The sequence below is a fragment of the Arvicola amphibius genome, chromosome 11 (genome assembly GCF_903992535.2).
Source record: "Arvicola amphibius chromosome 11, mArvAmp1.2, whole genome shotgun sequence".
Classification (NCBI taxonomy): Eukaryota; Metazoa; Chordata; class Mammalia; order Rodentia; family Cricetidae; genus Arvicola; species Arvicola amphibius.
Window position 1 is genome coordinate 8500397 of NC_052057.2, and position 19354 is coordinate 8519750.

General features: G+C 41.7%; 1 protein-coding gene across 2 annotated transcripts in view; it reads left to right on the forward strand.

Annotated features, from left to right (window-relative positions):
- Nucleotides 1-19354, forward strand: part of Golim4 (golgi integral membrane protein 4) — an 81648-nt gene that overhangs the window by 1457 nt on the left and 60837 nt on the right. The gene's annotated exons all lie outside the window — the stretch shown is intronic.

The following is a 19354-nucleotide window of genomic DNA, read 5'->3' on the forward strand; positions in this document are numbered from 1 at the left end:
GCTTGGGGAAGTCGGATAGAAGAAACATAACATTTCACTTTGCCAACCTCGGAAGACACAACTTGTGCGAGGCGTCCGAAGCTTGGATCCTTCTATTTTAAAAATCCCATCGAATGCCATGGCCCAAATAATTCGTGAAGGAGTGCGCGTCAGCGCTTTGGGGCTCTGGAGAGGACGCGCTACTCATTGTGTATGTTTTTATGAATGCTTTTACCTGTCCCGCTGATTTGTTCTCAGCCCTCATGGAACTCTTTCTCTCCTACACAAAGGAAGCGAGAAATAAGCACCCTACCTAATCAGTCAAATGATGACCGACCCTGTTGATAGTACAAATATGGCTTATTGGATCTTCCTGGGCGGATAAACCAGAGGGGTGTTTCTGACAGTGGATGTGTGTGCACAAAACAGATGCCTTTGCCTTAATCAAGCTATGCAGAGCGTTTTCTAGTAAGACTTTTACGATGGGGGAAAATGATATGCAGCTCTTTGCTTGGTCTGATTTGTTCTTCCAAACTTAGAAGAAAAGGAAGTATTTTTAGCTGCTTCAGCCTGCGCTGCCCCAGGCAAATAAAATTATGTGGCTGGGCTTCTTTCAAAAGGAAAACCTGTTTTGATAGTTTCTTAGATTTGTGTGTGTGTGTGTGTATGGGAGTGTGTGTGTGTGAGTATGTATGGGAGTTTCTCCGTGAGTTGTTGGTGTGAGAAGCGTGGATACTGGGCTTGTTTACTTAGAATGCATCAGCGGTATCCCCGTGTGCTTCACTGTGGATGTGCTTGTGTTGACTCGCCATTTGCACACATGAGGGACAGAGGTGGATATCAGGAAGTCTCCCTTAATCAAGTCTCTCTACTTTAGGATACAGGGTCCCTAACTGAATCTTGACTATATCTATATTGGCTAGGTTGACTGACTAGCCAGCTAACACCACCTGGGTTAGTGTGTGTGTGTGCGTGTGTGCATGTGCGCACGTGTGCACTCTCACGTGTGTGTATGCGTGTGCACCAGCATATATGTATGTTCCTTTCTTGAGGCCAGAGATTGATGTTCAGTATGTTTGTTTTTCACTCTCTTACCTTCTTTCTTGAGACAGCCAGACTGTTTGTCTGGCCCTTGAGCTCCCAGGCCCTTGTTTCCAGCACCCAGATTGCAGTCCTATACCACCGTGTACACCACCATCCCTGGGTTTTGATGTGCATCCTAGGGACTGAAACTGAGGACCTCAGCTTGCACAGCAAGCAACCCAAATGACTGAGCTGAGCTGCACGCCCAGTCCCTGAAATGGTTTTTTTTTTTTTTTTTTTTTTTTTTTTTTTGGTTTTTCGAGACAGGGTTTCTCTGTGGCTTTGGAGCCTGTCCTGGAACTAGCTCTTGTAGACCAGGCTGGTCTCGAACTCACAGAGATCCGCCTGCCTCTGCCTCCCGAGTGCTGGGATTAAAGGCGTGCGCCACCACCGCCCGGCTGAAATGTTTCTTAATTGATGCATTTTGCCATTTCCTTTTGGCTAGCAGTCCAACCGTTGCCATGATTGTGGAGCAAGACATGAGTTCACAAGCTGGCTGAAGTTTCTGCTTTTTTCAGAAGAAAATTCAGACTTGCTCTTAGCATAATCCCTTTCCACATCTGCAGGCTATTTAATAGTGAGCATCCTCTGATGGCATGCAGCTTTTGTTTTCCCTTCCCCAGGACAAGTGACATTTTATCTAGTGGTGCCACGTACCTCTTCATACACAAACCTTTAGAGCATCTAACACCATTCTTTTCTGTTTTATTTGCTTGTTTTTTTGACGTAAATGTCTCCATGTGGGTGTGCGTGAATGTGGAGGCCATAGATTGATGCCGGGTGTCCTTTCTCCTTTGCTCCCCACCTTTACTTCTTGAGATGGGGTCTTTCCCCGATCCTGACGCTTGATGACTGAGCTAGGCTGACCGGCTTTAGAGGTCTGTTAGGGCTCTCCTCCTTAGCCACTGGGTTACACAGCAAAATGTAGGTCTCCAGGCTACACAGCAGGGACTTCACAGACAGAGCCACCTCCTGAACGGCTCCATCCCACTTGTGCTTCTTAAGACTTATTTAGTTAAGTGAGATCTCTTGATTTGCCTGGCATAAAGGTCAGAGTTAGTTTTGAGTGGTCTTCTTTTAAAACACAACTTTTGAAAAAGTTGAAGTAAATGTTTCTTTATAGAATGGTATACATTGTTACCATTGTTAGGTGAGCATAGTTGGGCTATCTCCATTTGAAGAACAGTGTGTACTCCGGGGTCCTGTGAACAGAGATTACTCTTTTTTATAATTGTCCCGTAATTGGAGCTGGATGATGATATGGAAAGGCTCAAAGACCAGATGATTACCTCTGCAAAAATCCATGACAACGTCATCTGCATCTATGTATCTATCTATTGTTTGTCTGTCCTATCTATCTATCTATCTATCTATCTATCTATCTATCTATCTATCTATCTATCTATCTCTATCTATCCATCATCCATCTATCCATCATCCATCCATCCATCTATCTATCTATCTATCTATCTATCTATCTATCTATCTATCTATCATCTATCCATCTATCCATCCATCCATCCATCCATCTATCCATCTATCCATCTATCCATCTATCTATCTATCTATATCTATCTATCATCTATCTCCTATCATTTCTTTTATAATCTACGTATCTCTCAGTCATCTATCTATATCTAACTCCCATATTAGTACATTAATTATATCAAGTAAGAGTTCAGAGATCACATACTGGTTGCAGAAGCAATAGCAACCTTTGTTCAGTACACTGTTTACATAACATTTGAAAGGTTCTTCTTGCTGCTTTCAAGTGAGCCACATGCCACCCTGCTCTGCAAGCAGCCTGACCCTGGCTAGACTGCCCGTTTAGAGCACCTTGCAGCCCCACATCAATTAAATCACCTCTGTGGGGGTGGAACCCAGGCTTCAACCAACCGCCTTTAAGGCTCCCTAGGTGATTCCAAAGGCAGCTATGGTTAAGAGTCTTGGCTTTCTAATCTTAAAGCTAAGCTACTTCAAACATCCTCTTTGCTTGGCCCCAAGGGTGTTTTCATCGCTTATCCTGGGCATGTGATTAAAAGCAGACTGGTTTCTGGACTGTGTTCCAAATCTAGTTCTGCCACTTGTGTGTGTGTGTGTGTGTGTGTGTGTGTGTGTGTGTGTGTGTGTGTGTGTGTGTGTGTGTGGAGTTGGGCCTAATTTTTCTTATTTATCAAATGGAGAGTAGAGTGAGTCATTTTATCAGTTATTGTGAAGATTAACCAAAATAATTCCCATGTAATCCTGAGTATAAGTCTGGAAGACAGAAGATCTGTGTGATCATCTGGTTCCCCCTTTGAGATAGATAATCCATTTCTTGTTGGCCTCCCAGCTTGGTCCTGGGCTCAATTTTGAGACTGGATGAGTTCCCTGTACAGTTATCTACCCTCCTTTGTTTCTAAGCAAGGATCAGAAAAGGAGATAAGCTGACATAAGTCGGTGCATTCTAGCCTGGAGAGCGAATGGCTCTTCCTTGACAACGGAAGCAGAGAATTAGAATTTGGTTATTAATTAACCCCCTGTGCCACTTTAGACTGGCAGAGGTGTGCTGCTTCGGAGGTAATGACCGCATGTAGTAAGGTCTGGAAGAAAATGTATGGAGCCCACATCTGAGAATATTAAGTGTTCTCCCTGGAAACGGTGTGCCACACTATAACATTAACGACTGGATACCAGTGAAGAAATGTGTGCAATGTTTCACATACTCTAAACTCAAACAAGTATGCTGTGATTATTTAGAAGAAAGGAGTTTGAGAGTTTGGTGCTTCTACGAGTCCCCCTTGTTACTTATGTTTGCTGCCACCAGGACAACACCTTAGCCTGTCCAGGAAAGTATCACATTGGGCCATGGCCTTTTTCTTCTCCATGGCTCCTACATTTGCTTGAAACAAAAGCCCTTCGGTTCAGGCTTGAGCTGTTTAAAGTCCTTCCTCTTCCTTCCTGATGCCTGCCTGGGAAATAATTGGTCCTCGGGAAACATCAGGTGTATGTCAACAGATGTTCTTAATAATGGTGAGTGAGGTACTGTTCCTTGATCCTGGCAAGTGAGGCAGAGGACATCAATTCGTTGTGCTTTCTCCTCGCTGTGTGATCTTGGACAAGCAAGTTAAGCTTTCCCTGGCACTGTTTCTTCTCATAGAGTTATCAAGATAACTGTCTTATAGGTCTCCATGTGGGCCAATACCTAGTGTGCTGTGCTGGATGAGTGGAGCTTGCATAGGAACTGCCATTGAGGGCATCTGGACTGAGTCCTCCACACGTCTTGATAATTCAGTCCCGAGGTGTGCAAGTATGGACAGTGTTTGGAAGGTATAATCATTTCCATGTGTCAAGTTGAGCCTTGTAACATCAATTAAACATGGCTTTGAAGTAGCCATCTGTATCAAAGCATAGCTAACACCTAAAATGACACGCTTTCCTTAATAATACTGACGTGGTCGCAGTGTGAAGTGGGCCTCTTGGGCTTGGGCGTCCGAACAGTTGTTTGTCAGGTGGCAGTGTTCTTAGCACGCTGTGAAACTTCCGGAAATAGAGCCTAAGTAGAGATGGGTCATTGTGTGGAGGAGGTGAAGGTTATAGTCAACTCTGATGTCAAGACAGGGCTCCCTGCTTTATGGTTTGTGGACTATAAGGAGTCCCAGTCCTGCTGCCCCACCACCATTCTTTCCTGAACATGCTGGACCATGCTTTTGCTAACTGTGGGGCAAATATATCCTTCCTCCTTGAAGATGCTTCTCTTAAGTCTTCTTGTCACAGCACATAAGTAGGCAATTGGTAGGTCTTGATAGTTTAACATGTTAAATTCATTCCCCAATGAAAAGATAAACTTTTAAATACTTCATGCAACTCCAAGTAAAGCACGCTGTTGCATGTCAGTGATCACTACAAGAATCTACAGCCATAGGTCATTCTTGCACCAGTCATCCCTGCGGAGGGGATCTACTCTGCTTAAGTATGATAGAATCGTGCATGGCACAGAGACCTCTGGTGTGAGCTCCAGGAGGAAAACCCTCCCCTTGACCTTGCTTAGTTCTTCTGTCTTTGCAAAGAACATTGTCCCCTGGACACTGGCTGAAAGAATACGAGAGCTGGGGTGAGGGGAATGAGGACCACGATGAATGGGCCAAAAGTCAGAGTGCTGGAGGAGAACCAGAATATGGGAGAGTGGGAAAGAATGAGTTGTAGCTGATGAGTGTTCAAGGCATTGCGATTCTTCCTTAAAACTTCAATCTTTTTTAAAAAAAGAAAGGAAGGAAAGAAAGAAAGAAAGAAAGAAAGAAAGGAAGGAAGGAAGGAAGGAAGAAAGGAAGGAAGGAAGAAAGAAAGAAAGGAAGAAAGAAAGAAAAGAAAACCATAGGAAATGGAGAAGAGAGAGCGGACTTCAAGGGCAGCAGTAGCATAAAGGCCGCTTTGGTAGAACATTTAACTGGCAGCAGTTATTAGGCAACAGGATGGCAACTGCTGGATGTGCTGGACTTGGTTTCATGAGCCTACCTTTTATCACACGTGTGACTAGTTCAAGTTTAAAGAAGACGGTTTCTTGGAACTTGTTGCCCAGCTTTGCTGTAACCTTATGACCCTCTTGTTATCTTTTTCTTTCTTCCTTTTTTTTTGACCCTATTCTGGGGAAGAAAAATAACATGAAAGCATTTTATATAACAGTGACTAAGAATTGTTGCTCTTCATTTTGGCCAAAGAGTGTTTGTGTTCTATTATGGTGGGCAAAATGTATTTGTGACTTTTGTTTCTAGGTTGTTTGTGGGTTTCATAGCCTTGTTTAGAAGTGAAAGTTCCATGTGTCTATCATAAGTTCAAAGAAGAATAGTAAAGCACTTTGCTTCTGAGCATAAATTTGTTCAAAGAATTTCAGAGTGAATTTTCACGTTGAATGGTACTTAATAACCTTTATTGAGTGCCCGCCATGCCAAGGTATTGGGTGCCAAGGTACTGTGTTGATCACCACTTCGGACTGAAGGAGCAGTCTGGGGTTTGGGGTAAGTACCTTGCCATGTCAAGATGGCGTCTAATGAAAGCAAGTGTGGAACCCCAATGAAGTTTTTTGTCTGGGTTGTCTCCTCCATGATATTAGTGCTTCTCGTGATGAAATAAATGTGTCCTGAGAAAGTCATTTCTATGAAGATTCAACTAAGATTTAGACTGAGAGGTTAAAAGGTGTCACCATTTTCGGCAGCATGTTAGGGTGAAGGACATGGGTCGCCACATGACTTTAGTTGTTGCCAGAGTTGACTTTAGATGAAGCAGATGCTCCCTCAAATAACACCGGATCACATAGTACAAAACTTGTTCTTCCTACTCAACGCGTTCTTGACAAGTGAAGGAGAAACACTTGGTTTGATGTTAGACTCTCTCTCCTGCTTCACAAAAGGAAGCTGACTTCAGGCAAGTAACAACCGGGGAGCCAGGATTTGTTTCGTGATCTATAATCTTTTAATTAAATAGCCTATTAATTGCCATTCATTATCGCCATGTACATCACACTTTTCATTTACAAGGCAGTGGGTCAGGTTTTCTTTTCAGAGGTCTGTTGTCGGGGAAGACAAACGCTTGGCAGCGCCCTTGACTTACCAGGTGTTGACCGGCCTGGTGAGAACTCACATGAGAAGGCCTGCGTGCCTGAGGTTTAAGAATGCAATGAACTGATCAGGTCTGATAGGAACACAGAATTTTGTAATTCTCGAAATTCTGAGATGGGAACTTGCTCACCCTGTGGTTCAAGCTGAGCGCAGAGCCAAAGACCCTGACTTCTTGTTGAAGGCAGCGTGCTGCATCGTCCTGTGCTCCCCGAGGACCACCGGGATGCCTGTTTCAGTTTGTACTCCCATGGCATTGCTACATTTAAACAGTGCTGTGCATTGCTGAATGGAATGTTTATGCTCTTTGTTTTCCTTGGCCTATGAAGGCTTGTGCTGCAAGCTTGTCTGTCAGTCATTGCTGTTCACGAATGAGCCTTTACTAAATGGCCTCATCGCCTGGAGGGACAAGGCAATGAGATAAATTGCTCCATGACTGTCTGACATTTGGAAAATATTTCTGTTCCTATTTTTCACATATGAAATGCCCCAATGTGATAGTGAGTAGGACATTAAAGATGTGGTGTCATTGTGAAGGATAGGCACTGTAAACTGTTTGAATGATATAATTTGCTTTGCATTGAGGATAAGTGAATCAAAAAATTAGAGTCACTTTAGGGGAATCAAATACTCCATCTTGTAGTTTTCACTTCGTTTAGTATGTACTTTTTAATTGAGGTTTTTGTTACAAACTGCAGAATCTTCTATAAATAATGATCTTCAAGAGAGCTTTGATGTTGCTTATAAGCTCTCTTAAATATAGGTGCAATGGTAAGAGTAAATATAAACAAATTGCAGTTGGACGGATGATAATTATTTGGTTACTTAACTTTGAATACAACAATTTATCATGTTTGTACTAGGGTCTTTTCGTTATAAATCTACTTTCTGTGACACCGATTCAACTACTCAGCCAGTTTGTGTGTTTGTGTCTCTCTGTGTTGGGAGGGTAAATGTGCACATGTATGTGCCTGTGTGTATAGAGATCAAATGTCACCACTGTATTCAAAAAATTTGTGTGTGTGTTTATTCACATGTGTCTTATCTATGGTTATGATGTATGTCTATGTGCACATTCCTATGTGTACACATGTATGTGATCTATGGGTATGATGCATGTCTATGTGCTTGTTCCTATGTGTACACATGTGTCTTATCTATGGGTATGATGTGTGTCTACGTGCATGCTCTTATGTGTACACATGTATGTGATCTATGGGTATGATGTGTGTCTATGTGTATGTTCCTACGTGTACACATGTGTCTTATCTATGGGTATGATGTGTGTCTACGTGCGTGCTCTTATGTGTACACATGTATGTGATCTATGGGTATGATGTGTGTCTATGTGTATGTTCCTATGTATACACATGTGTGTAATCTATGGGTATGATGTGTGTCTATGTGCATGTTCATGTGTGAGTGCAGGTGCACACGTGCCACAGCATGCAAGTAGAGGCCATAGGACAACCCTAGGTCTCAGTCTGTGGGGGTAATGTTCTTTGCAAAATGATAATGAATGCATGTTTTAGCGTAGGTTGCCATCATCCAAATCTACAGGTTGGAGCCTGGGCATGATGGCACATGCCTTTGATCCCAGCAGTTGGGAGGCACAGACAGTTAGATACCTATGAGATCCAGGCTAGCCAGGGCTACATACATACATACATACATACATACATACATACCCTGCCTCAAAAATAAATAAGTATAAATGGGAGATGGCGTTAGAATTGTGTATGCTAATAAGAGTGCCGGTTTCAATCATATTGTTCAGAGAAGTTTGAAATTTAAGGTGATGGATAGATGGATGGATGGACATTTTTTTACTGTAAGAAAAATTTCACTGGGAATTAGAAATGAAGTTGCTCAGAATTTCCAGCAGTGCCTACAGGTCCGTGTCCTTGTGTGATCCACTGTCATTTGCAAGTATATTGGGAGTAAAAGTTGTCAAATGAATTAACTATCCAATTAAAGAGATTTCCTAGGAAAAAAATATTGAAATGTCACTAGATTTATTTTTATTATGTTATGATAAACTGTAGGAAAAAGGTAAATTGAAATGATAGTTGATAAAAAAAATCCATGACTTGATGAATTGAAGATGCTCAGTCTCTCTAGACAATGAAATAATTATAAAAATTTTTTAAAAATCCCTGGATTTGGAGAGATGGCTCAGAAGTTAAGAAATCTTGTTGCACTTGCAGAAGCTCCAGGTTTGGCTCCTTGTACCCACATGGCATCTCACAACCATCTCTAGCTTCAGTTCCAGGGGATCTGGCATAGTCTGCTGAACCCCCCCCCCCCCATAACATCTGCAGTCATGTGGAATATGTACACATACTCTGGAACACGCACACGCGCATACACACACACACACACACACACACACACACACACACTTAAACAAATGAAGGACACGACCAGAACACAAGGTCATACCACAGTACTATCAGAAAACCATTACATTAGATACAAGCCCAGCTTGTAGCCACACAATCTTTCTGGTAAGGTCATGGAAATAGTAAAGAAGAATGCCATACCACGTGACCTCCCAAGACTGACACAGATGCTCTCGACAGAAGTGTCACGAGCTTGAGTCACATTCTTTACAGACGTTTGGGTTTTGAGAAGTTTTATGGATGAGGTCAAGGAAAAGGCAGACCTTTAAGAGAACTGCCTCACATCTGTCCCAGCATGAGCATAGACGGACAGGGCAGGCTCCGGCGAGCAAAGCTTTACAACCTGTCACAGGTCCTTCTCGGAAATCTTTGGGAAAATTTTATCAGAAGAAATACTGAGGGGCTGGAGAGATGGCTCAGAGGTTAAGAGCATTGCCTGCTCTTCCAAAGGTCCTGAGTTCAATTCCCAGCAACCACATGGTGGCTCACAACCATCTGTAATGGAGTCTGGTGCCCTCTTCTGGCCTGCAGGCACATGCACAGACAGAATATTGTATACATAATAAATAAATAAATAAATAAATAAATAAATAAATATTTAAAAAAAAAAAAAGAAATACTGAGCCGAAGGGGAAAGAGGCAGGCTTAAATGAGAAGGGTCTATAGAGCCACCACATTTCACTGGCAAGGAAGGCCATGGCAAACCCAGAGCAGCAAGTGTGAACACGATGCTTGACTTCAAGAGTACAACAGAAAGCCTCTGGGTACGAAATACCTGGAGGTTGATTTGCAGACCTGGGGACCTAACTGTGAGTACATCAGCTTGGGTTTCAGAATTGCTGTGACTTCCTTATTCCTTACCTCTACTGACACTTGAGAATTCAAATATCTGAGTGTCTCCTGCCTGTCTGCTGAATGTTGACAGTGTTAAGAAATGACCATTTTCCCTTTGCTTTTTAGTCTCCGAAGGAGAGGGAGACAAAACTTCAAGAGCTTTACTGAAGGACTGTATCAAAGGACAGCCAAGGAGCCTCACCTACAGAGACTGAACTCAGATGGTTTCTGAGTTTTATGCCTACTTCCAGTGGCTCAAGTTTTTCAGAAACGTTGAGAGAGTTTTTAAAATAGACTAGAAGTTCTATTTAGAGGTCCTGATGATGGCGTAAGATAAATTAAGTAATACTGATGTAAAGGATCGCTTTTATCTAGGGCAAGTATACCACCTATGCAACTTCCAAAAAACAATTCTTTTTATTGTACAAATTAGTAGTGCCTTCCAATCCTGTGCTCATCTGGGCCCTTTCACAGGTCCGTCTCAAAACAAACTAGGCAGGAAAAAAAAATCCCAGAAAGCCAGAACAAGTGAGGCACAGTAGAACAAATCTCTTTACTATGGTTTGTGTTTTCTGCTGGTGGAGGGTCAGAAATGTCAACACAACCAACCAAGTCGAGCTTGCTTAAAGAGACAGCATTCCCTTTGCCAAGAGATACCTCCAGCTAGGACGCTAAAAACAACAGAACTGTGCTTGTTTAGAACTAGAATGCTTGTGACCTATAAGTGCAACCCTCCGCACACACCTCCCACCTCCCTCCTTCTAAACGATGTGCATCATGGAGCCACATTTACACAGAGGAGAAATGAGTAAAACTCGCCCATACTTTTGTGCCTATGTTCTGAACTTGACTCCATCTTAAACCATGGTGCAAATTACATCATTTCAGCAATGCCACTTAAGCCACAGAATCACATGTATAGTTCCTATACAGATGTCTTCATGTGACACTCTTAAGAAGCCTGTAACTACTCCGGAGTGCATACTGTCCTTCCTTGTGCGCATCAGTTGCTCGGTGCTGGCTCTTAAGTAGAAACTGTGTACTATCCCTTATTTTTGCTTGAAAAGCCTGGTGGCGACATTCGTGGCTCTTTCTCCTTTGTCCTGAAAGTCTTTCCTGTGACAAACCCAAAGCTCTGTTTTTACCTGAATGAGAGTCTCTGTAGGTGGAGCACCTCAGGCTACCTGGTTCGGTGCTGATTGTTTATCCTCCAAGTACCCAAGATGAACGTGGAGGTATTCTAATAACTGGATCTTGGAAGTCATTTCTCATCATTTTGCCATATACTGTTTGCTGCGCACCGCGCCCCCGTGTCTGCATTTGGTGCCCTGGAACCCAGTTCGCGAGATTTGGGCAAGGGGCTGGAGGTTAAAATACACAGACACACAAACAGACAGTGACACAGGTCATCCTTGAATTCCCCAAGAATGCCCCCTTTATTGTGTTCAGGGGCAGATTATATAGAGATAGCCACGCCCCAGCCAAAACCACCAGAAACCACTCTCCTGCCATCAGGAACTCCTGAAGGTCTCATGCTCAGAGCAGCTGTAGGCACTCAGATCAGGGATTACGAGAAATTCAGGCTCTGGGGTCTCTCTGCTGCCAACACTGTTAGTTTCACATAGACTATTAAATTCTACTTACAATCAAGGTAATGTGACTGAAGGATGTGGATAGAAGAAGGTGAGGGCCATTGGGAGCGAGCATAATGTGAGATTTATAGACTTGCTGTTTGTTAGCCGAAGCCATCATGAGATGGTATTTATGGAGCTCTGCATGGGTACCAGGCATTGTATTAAATTATTTTTCTTGGATTATCTGACAATGTTTTTGTAAAACTATTTTAATATGCACTACAATGTGACTTTTAATTAAATTTGAAGCATATTAGCAATGAATGGATACTGAAATCTCACTTTTGAGGGCAAGTATTTGATGTTTATACCATTCAGACTTAGAAAGTTAAAATTCTGTGTGGTTGCTTGAAGTGTAAACACAGATTATAGGGGTTTGCAGTAAATACTAAAGGAGGGGACATCACATACCTGGAAAGTTCCAAAGTCCCATGGTAACACGTGTGTGAATATTTGCCCCATCTAAACGTGACTGGCTTACGTTGGCAGCAGAGAGAAAAACAGAGTCTTGTGTGTTCATTGAATATGATCTTCTCCTGCTTTTGGCTTGTGGATTACACTTCTTGGAGAAGATCTGATTTAATAGAAGCTCTTAGCTTTCCAGAGTTTACTGGTCTTGTAAAGATATCTTTGACTTGAAGACATAATATGACTTGCATGACTGGCAATTTCAGTTTGTTCATTTACCCCTACTTTGAAAGTTAAGATTTTGTTACAGTCTTATATAATGTTAATAAAGTCAAAAGTTCAGCATAAAAGCATGTTAAGACAAAAGTCATTCGGTGTTTTCAGAGTAGTTGTAAGTCTAAGTTCATAGTTTTCTCATTCTCCTAAACATATTTGTGTAATTAAGAACATGTGAGATAAGCGTTTCTACTTCCCGTTTGACCTCTGTTGAACTTTACAAATATATTTCATTCTTTCTCTGCTTTGACTCTCTCAAATGTATCATCTGTTCTTACCAGGTTAATATCTGATGTGTCCTTCATCTGAAAGTTTTCTTTTACTAATTTTTAAGTCATCACACAATGTAATGGACTTCAGTATAGCGTGTTGATAAATATTAAGGGGTGTTTCAGGTCTGGAGAGACAGTGGAGTGGATAATGTGTGTAGAAGGAAGTGGCGGGGCTGTGTCCCGCCACCCGGCCGCCGGCTAGCTTTACACCCGAAATAATTACATGGAAACTGTATTCTTTTAAACACTGCCTCAGCCCATTATCTGTAGCCTCTTATTGGTTAATTTTCACATCCTCCTTTAACCCATATTTAGTAATCTGTGTAGCACCACGAGGTGTGGCTTACCAGGAGAGATCTTAACCTGCATCCATCTCAGAGAGGAGAATCATGGTGACTCACTATGGCGACTGCCTGAAGCGTCTCACCAACTCTACTTCCTTGTTCCCACAATTCTGTTCTGTCTACTCTGCCTACCTAATTTTCTGTCTCTTAAAGGGCCAAGGCAGTTTTCTTTATTAATTAACCAATGAAAGTAACATAGACAGATAACTCTCCTCCATCATTTCCCCTTTTTCTGTTTAAACAAAAAAGAAAGGCTTCAGATAACTCTCCTCCATCAAATGTGCTTGCTGTGTGACAGCCTGATGACCCCGAGTTCAAATCTCCAGTACACACTTAAAAAGTCAGATGCAGTGGTTCATGATAGTAACCCCATGGCTGGTTATCTATTTCTGGCTTCCACATGTATGCACACACAGGAACCTGTACACACACACACACACACACACACACACACACGCACACACACGCACGCACACAGCCCTATGAGATTTGAGGAGTAGATGGTATTTTGTTAAAAGTTGTACCCTGCCATATTCTATTCAAGACTCAAGGAATCTAGTACTCTAGTCAGTGAGAAGTTGCTGTTGATTTTCTGTAGAATCTACCTTACCACTCCTGCCAAACAGCACTGTGTATCAGATTGTGGCCATGATACCAGCCGACATTGGTCTTTGATTTACTGTGGTGTTAACATGGATAACTTTGGTTCATCTGGGTATGTAATTTTTCTTCTGTTATGTGTTCCTGTAGTCAAAACTAGGAAAAATTCTCTGCATGCTCTGTAATGTTGTATTGAGTTATGCGGTAGGGCTTTTAGAGAGACGGACATATTATTTTTTTCTCCTTAGCTCTGTGTTTGGCTAGGGTCCACCTGGCTTACACTCCAGGACGCTTGGTTTTGTTGAAACTGTCCAAAGAAGAAGTAGCAATTAGTTAGCTATGATGATGCTATTTGTGAATGCATGTGAGATCTTGTATGTAAATTCCAAGAAGACAAGTCACCCGAGGGCTCCACAAGAATGGCGCTGCCAATGGGGCTCTTTGGGTGTGGCCGAGTCTTTATAAAGAAAGCCTGTCTTGTTCTTACCCATGGCCTCCAGATGTTCTCAAACCACCTCCCGTTTCAAAGAAGCTATTGCGTAAGACCGCAATGAGTGCCTGACCTGTAACCGTCTTTCCCTTAAAGCTGAAATTCTTAATGTGTGATCTATGAGAGTCCTTGAACCGTCTAAAAATATGAGATAGTTCTCTATAGGTGCCCTTGTCTAAGGCAGAAACCGATGTTTCAGTCAAATCCTACAAGAATCAGTGACCTGAAGAAGGTGGAAACCTTTTGCATTAGGGCAAATTCCTTATCCTCAGGTTTTTAAAGCGCATCTTAGAATTTTAAGTCCTCTGTGTCCAGCCCATGAACACGTTATACATAACTTCCAGGAGCCTGAGTTGGAATGGATGGTTAGTGTTTTCTAACCACCTAACTGCTGTTCCTGTCCCCAATTAAATAAGAATCCCATTGAGAAATTTACGTGCCATTAATGAACTGATTGCCTAGAGTTGATCAATAACTGCTTACTAACTTAATAACAATAGTAAATAATAATAAAAGAATTGAAATTTCATGAAAAATGTAATCTTTCAAGTGATGTTATCTGACTTGACAACAAGCCTCTGTGTTATTACTATTTTAAATTTAGGAATGCTGCAAACACAACAAGATCCTGACAAATTTAAACCCGATGTGCAGGCTGCCTGATTTATAACACCGATTTCTTTCTAATAGAATCAATCCTCCGTTTCCAAAACTCCCTCTTCCTGGAACTAAAATTGAACTTGTAATAGTTTTGACAAAGTGGAATGGCTTTCTAGCTTTGACCCCCTCTGAGAACATATTAAACGTCTCAGAATCTGCCAGGGGTAAGAGCATTCACGGAGTGAGGGATGGCAAAGCATACCCATACATAACCCCAGCATTTAAGGGTGGGACTAAAGGAGGCTTGAGTTACAAGTTACATTCAATAGCGTGAAATGCATAGCTACTCATCTGCAGGTAAAAGAAGAGCTGGTTTCCTTGGAGGCCCCTTTGCATTCCTAAGAGCTCTGTTCTTGAACAGTGCTGATGACGACTCCCACTACTAATAGAGACCCACTGCCGTGGCTTTTCACTTCCTATTTTGTCTATGCATGGCTTTTCCTGGAGCTATCATATGCCTTTTAGGATGCCAGCATGCTTCCTAGGGACCATGTCCTAGGACAGGAAGGGTGAGTCCCTGTGGTGAACTCAGTTTCACCGTCCTTTCTCTCTCCCTCCAACACATTCTTCTCGATTCAGAATTTGTAGGCTTAGAGCATTCTTTAATAATAATTCCCTTTTAAACAGCTGTCTGTCCTGCCATGTGGACAGGGATTCAGCTCTTCCTTATAGACAACATAAACTGCCAAGTACCTTCAACTTGACGCTGATTTCACAGGGCTGCTTTGAGGCTCACCTGCAACTGATTGTCCTGCTTATGCTTCTAAACTTCCAGATGGGGGATGTCTTTTCATTTAAATCAGTTGGATTGGAAGAACAAGAATATCACTTAGAACCCAAGTTGTAAATACCAGTTCATATGGATAAGTATGGGTTTGGGCCCTAGAGTGCTCTGATAATCTCACATGTCATCTTGATGGGAAACAAGAAGGTTTTAAAACACAAACATCTGGCTTTCCACATTAAGTGGAAAAGCCTTGACAATGGATCTGCATCCCTGTGTAATAAGCGACTGTCCTTCTGCTTCCCTTGGCCAAAATCCCAACTGCCATTGCTTAGGGTGCTTGCATGGCTGACTGAGCCTTTGTAGACACATGCATTTGAACCTCTGAATCTTGCATAATGTCTTTCTCAGTGGAGAGAGTGACCCCGAGAGAGGTGGAAGGACAAGTCGTTTTATGTTTTAAATAAATGCAACTAAATGCCGTGTACTTTGTGCCTGTCTCCTCTCTCTTGTGTTAAGACATCCCCCCCAAATTGCAGATAGTTGGTTTCTTCTAGGATGCCACTGTGTAAGTCTGTCCCGTTCTGTCTGCTTTATCCATTGACGATGTTTGGGTCTATCAGCTAAAACTAATAGGAGGCTGTTGGTCTTTTAAAGGCTAACAGCTTCTTCATAGGCAGCAATTTGGTGGAAGATGATGCAGCTTAGGGATTGCCTTTGCAGATCATCTTAGCATTTCCCAGGCATCAAGTATATAAGCACAGGTCTGTTTGTTAGTACAAGTTTTTAAATATGATACAAAGCAAAAACAGTCAAAATGTAACTCTCAAAACAAGCGTTTATGGGACTTTTGAGCGAACGGATAAATTGCCCCTGTGACGGCCTGGTGATGAGGGGTTCATCTGCTCACTATTTACCAATCAGCGTACTCGGTTTGTATGTGGATTTTCAGCCTGTGTATAGTTTAGGGGTCATATAAAAATTATTTATAATGCTTCTAAAACTGTTTGTACTTTTAGGCTTAAAGAGCTGGGGAAGGAGCTTAGTTGGTAAAGAGGACCTGAGTTCCATCATCCAGAACTCATAAAACAGAAAACTGAACGCATTGGAACAGCCGTGTAATCTCAAAGCGGAGGAGGAAGAGAGCTGATTCTCAAGGTTGGCTAGCAAGTTCCAGTTCAGTGAGCCACCCTGTGTCTGTGTCTGTCAGTCAGTCTGTCTGTCTGTCTCTCTGTATGTGTACGTTTATGTCGGTCTCTCGCACTCTCTTACTAATAAAATAAAATAAAAAACTGATAGCTTCTTAAGGAGCAATACCAGGTTGTACGAACATGTGTGCGCACAATCACGGGAACACACGTGCCCTCAACACACAGTAGGGCTACAATAGATTCAACTACTGTCTTTCACAAGTTTCCTGAAACAAATTTCCAATGGAAATGTTGGCTGTGGTAGGAAGGATTTGAGGGTATAACTGAGCATTTGAAGTGAAATGCCCCCAAATAAGTGTAACTTGGTGTCAAAGCTAAAATCCTATGACTAAAAGAAAGTTTCCCATGTACATTTAACTGTACAGTCACTAAAACGAGAATGTCCTGAAGTGATTCATGTTTGGCAGATTACTATTATACGTTAAGGTTCTGTGGTCTGATTTTGCTTCATGATATACAATAGGCATAAAGAACCATGGTGTTCCTAGGATGGACCCACAGAGATCTCACTCTTTATGTTTGTGACCTGTTATTATTGGATTGTGTTGGGCCAAAGCTTAAATTATGATAGAAAAGAATTGTGTAACAGAATATTCTTGGAAGCAAAACATCCCATTTAACTGCTTAAACGAATAAAGTTCCATATTACTAAGAAATACCATGTGGAAAGATCCCCGTATATCCGGAGGATAAGTGATGACTACTTGAAAGAGATTCCTGTTGGTGTTTAGCATGCTAATCAGCACTCTGTGTGGTACATGTGTGTATGCTGTGTGTTGAGGTGTGCACATGTGTGCACATACAGAGGCCCATTCAACTTGTACATTTATTATTCCTGTCTTCTGTGACAGTTCTGCACGCATATGTGAAATGTGTGTGTACACCGATAGGTGCTTATCATTTTTATGTGTTTATGGCAGGCATTCAGTCGTCGCATTAGATAACCCCAACAGCAGTTTGCTTGCCCTCTCTGCGTAGACTTCACTTCCCTGTCTCGGCCTAAGACCGTCAGAAGCTCAGCGCTGCTCTCGGGAGACAAACACAGACTTGATTTGTAGTGGATATTTCCTGTTAAGTCATCGCCACATGAGCTCTGTATATGCAATAAGAAACTGTCTTTTGAATGTGCTTTTTGTGAATACTGTCTCCTACGAAAGCTTTCTGAGTGGGAACATGCCTGATCTTGTTAAGCCTTCCTGAATGGAACTCTAAGTCCTTTATCAAACCAGCAGTGACTCCCCTGGAACTCAGGGTACTGAACTCTACCTGGAAGATTGCTGTCTTTAATTGCGTTCCTTAAAAATATCCTGATGGGAAAAGAGAAATCTAGCTTTACCTTTCATATCCTTCATCTTTATTTTATTAACTTACTTTTTTTTCCTTCCTGTGCTAGTTTTTGCTTAAATGTTCGTTCAACAGTCTGGTAGTCGGCAATTAGATCAGACTCAAGGAAACACTTCTCTTTAATTCTTTTATATACAGAGGTCTTTCTTTCTATGTCCTGCAACATTTTAATTACAAGAGATAATTTTCCACTACCATGTCCAAAACTTTTTTTTTTTTTTTTGCTTGTTTGTGTCTCTCACCAAGTGACATCTAATTGCTAACGTTATCTAGGCTTATCTTGTTGACTGAGCCACTGCAAAACCAGAACCTGTTGGCTTGATATAAGATCTTTTGTATAATTATATTCGCACTTCTGTTACAATAGATGTGTCATATGCATGCATGGAAATGTCCGGATAAACCCATTGCTTTATACATTTAATATAAGCTAATAAAATAGATATGTTGCATATTACTGACCTGCAACATTTTTATTAATAAGATTGTTATATGTTGGTTGGGGAGAGGTATGTGGAAGCCAGATGAGAATCTCAGGGGTCCTTCCTTCGGGGCCATCCACCTTGTATCATGAGATGATATATTTCTCTAGCCTACACTTGGTAACTAGGCCAGGTTGGCTGGTCACTGAACCTCAGGAATCTACATGTCTCTGCCTCCCCAGTGCTGAAACAGAAAGGAAGCGTTGCCACACCGGACTCTGCCCTCCTGATAAATATGTGAAATTGAAATATAATTACAACATTTTCCCGCTTCCTCTTCTTCCCTACAACTCATCCAATGTACCCCTTTTGATCTCTCCCAGATTGTGGCCTTTATGTCTTTAATTAGGTTATCTATTTTCCTAAATATATAAATGCAGTCTGTATAATCTTGCTTATATGTATGATTTCAAGACTGAAGACTGACTGCTTGGTATTAAATAACCAGTTTATGTGACTCTTTCCTAGGAAGGACTGTGTTTCCTGCTCTTAGAATTTTGTTGCCTATTTTGTTCTTTGTTGGAGACCCCGGAGAGTCCCCCTCTTCCCTATTAGAATGTTGTCTTAGTCTGGAAATGTCAGGGAAACTACACGCATGAAGTCTCAACAAAATGGTTGCCCAAACAAGACCTGAGCAAGGTTACCTGTTTGTTTGTTTATTTATTTATTTATTTATTTATTCATTCATTCATTCATTTATTTATTTTTACCTAGAGTTTTTGGACTTAATTCAGGTCTCCAACCTTGAAATACGGTAAGGCGCTTCACTGTCTTATCTGGCTCCCCGGTCTATTTTTAAGGTTTTCTACTTAGTTAATGAGAGGTGAGTATAATAATCTCACAACTAGACTAAATGAATAGGTGTCCACATCGAGGTCTTTTGTTTGTGTCCATTCTTCCCACAAAGTAACCTAGGATTTTATAACATTTGGTTATAAATATAGACTAGGTATGCAGCTTTTGATTTCTCTTTGAAATTTTTGTTTATTTTTCTGTATCATTTGATGTAACCAACATGAT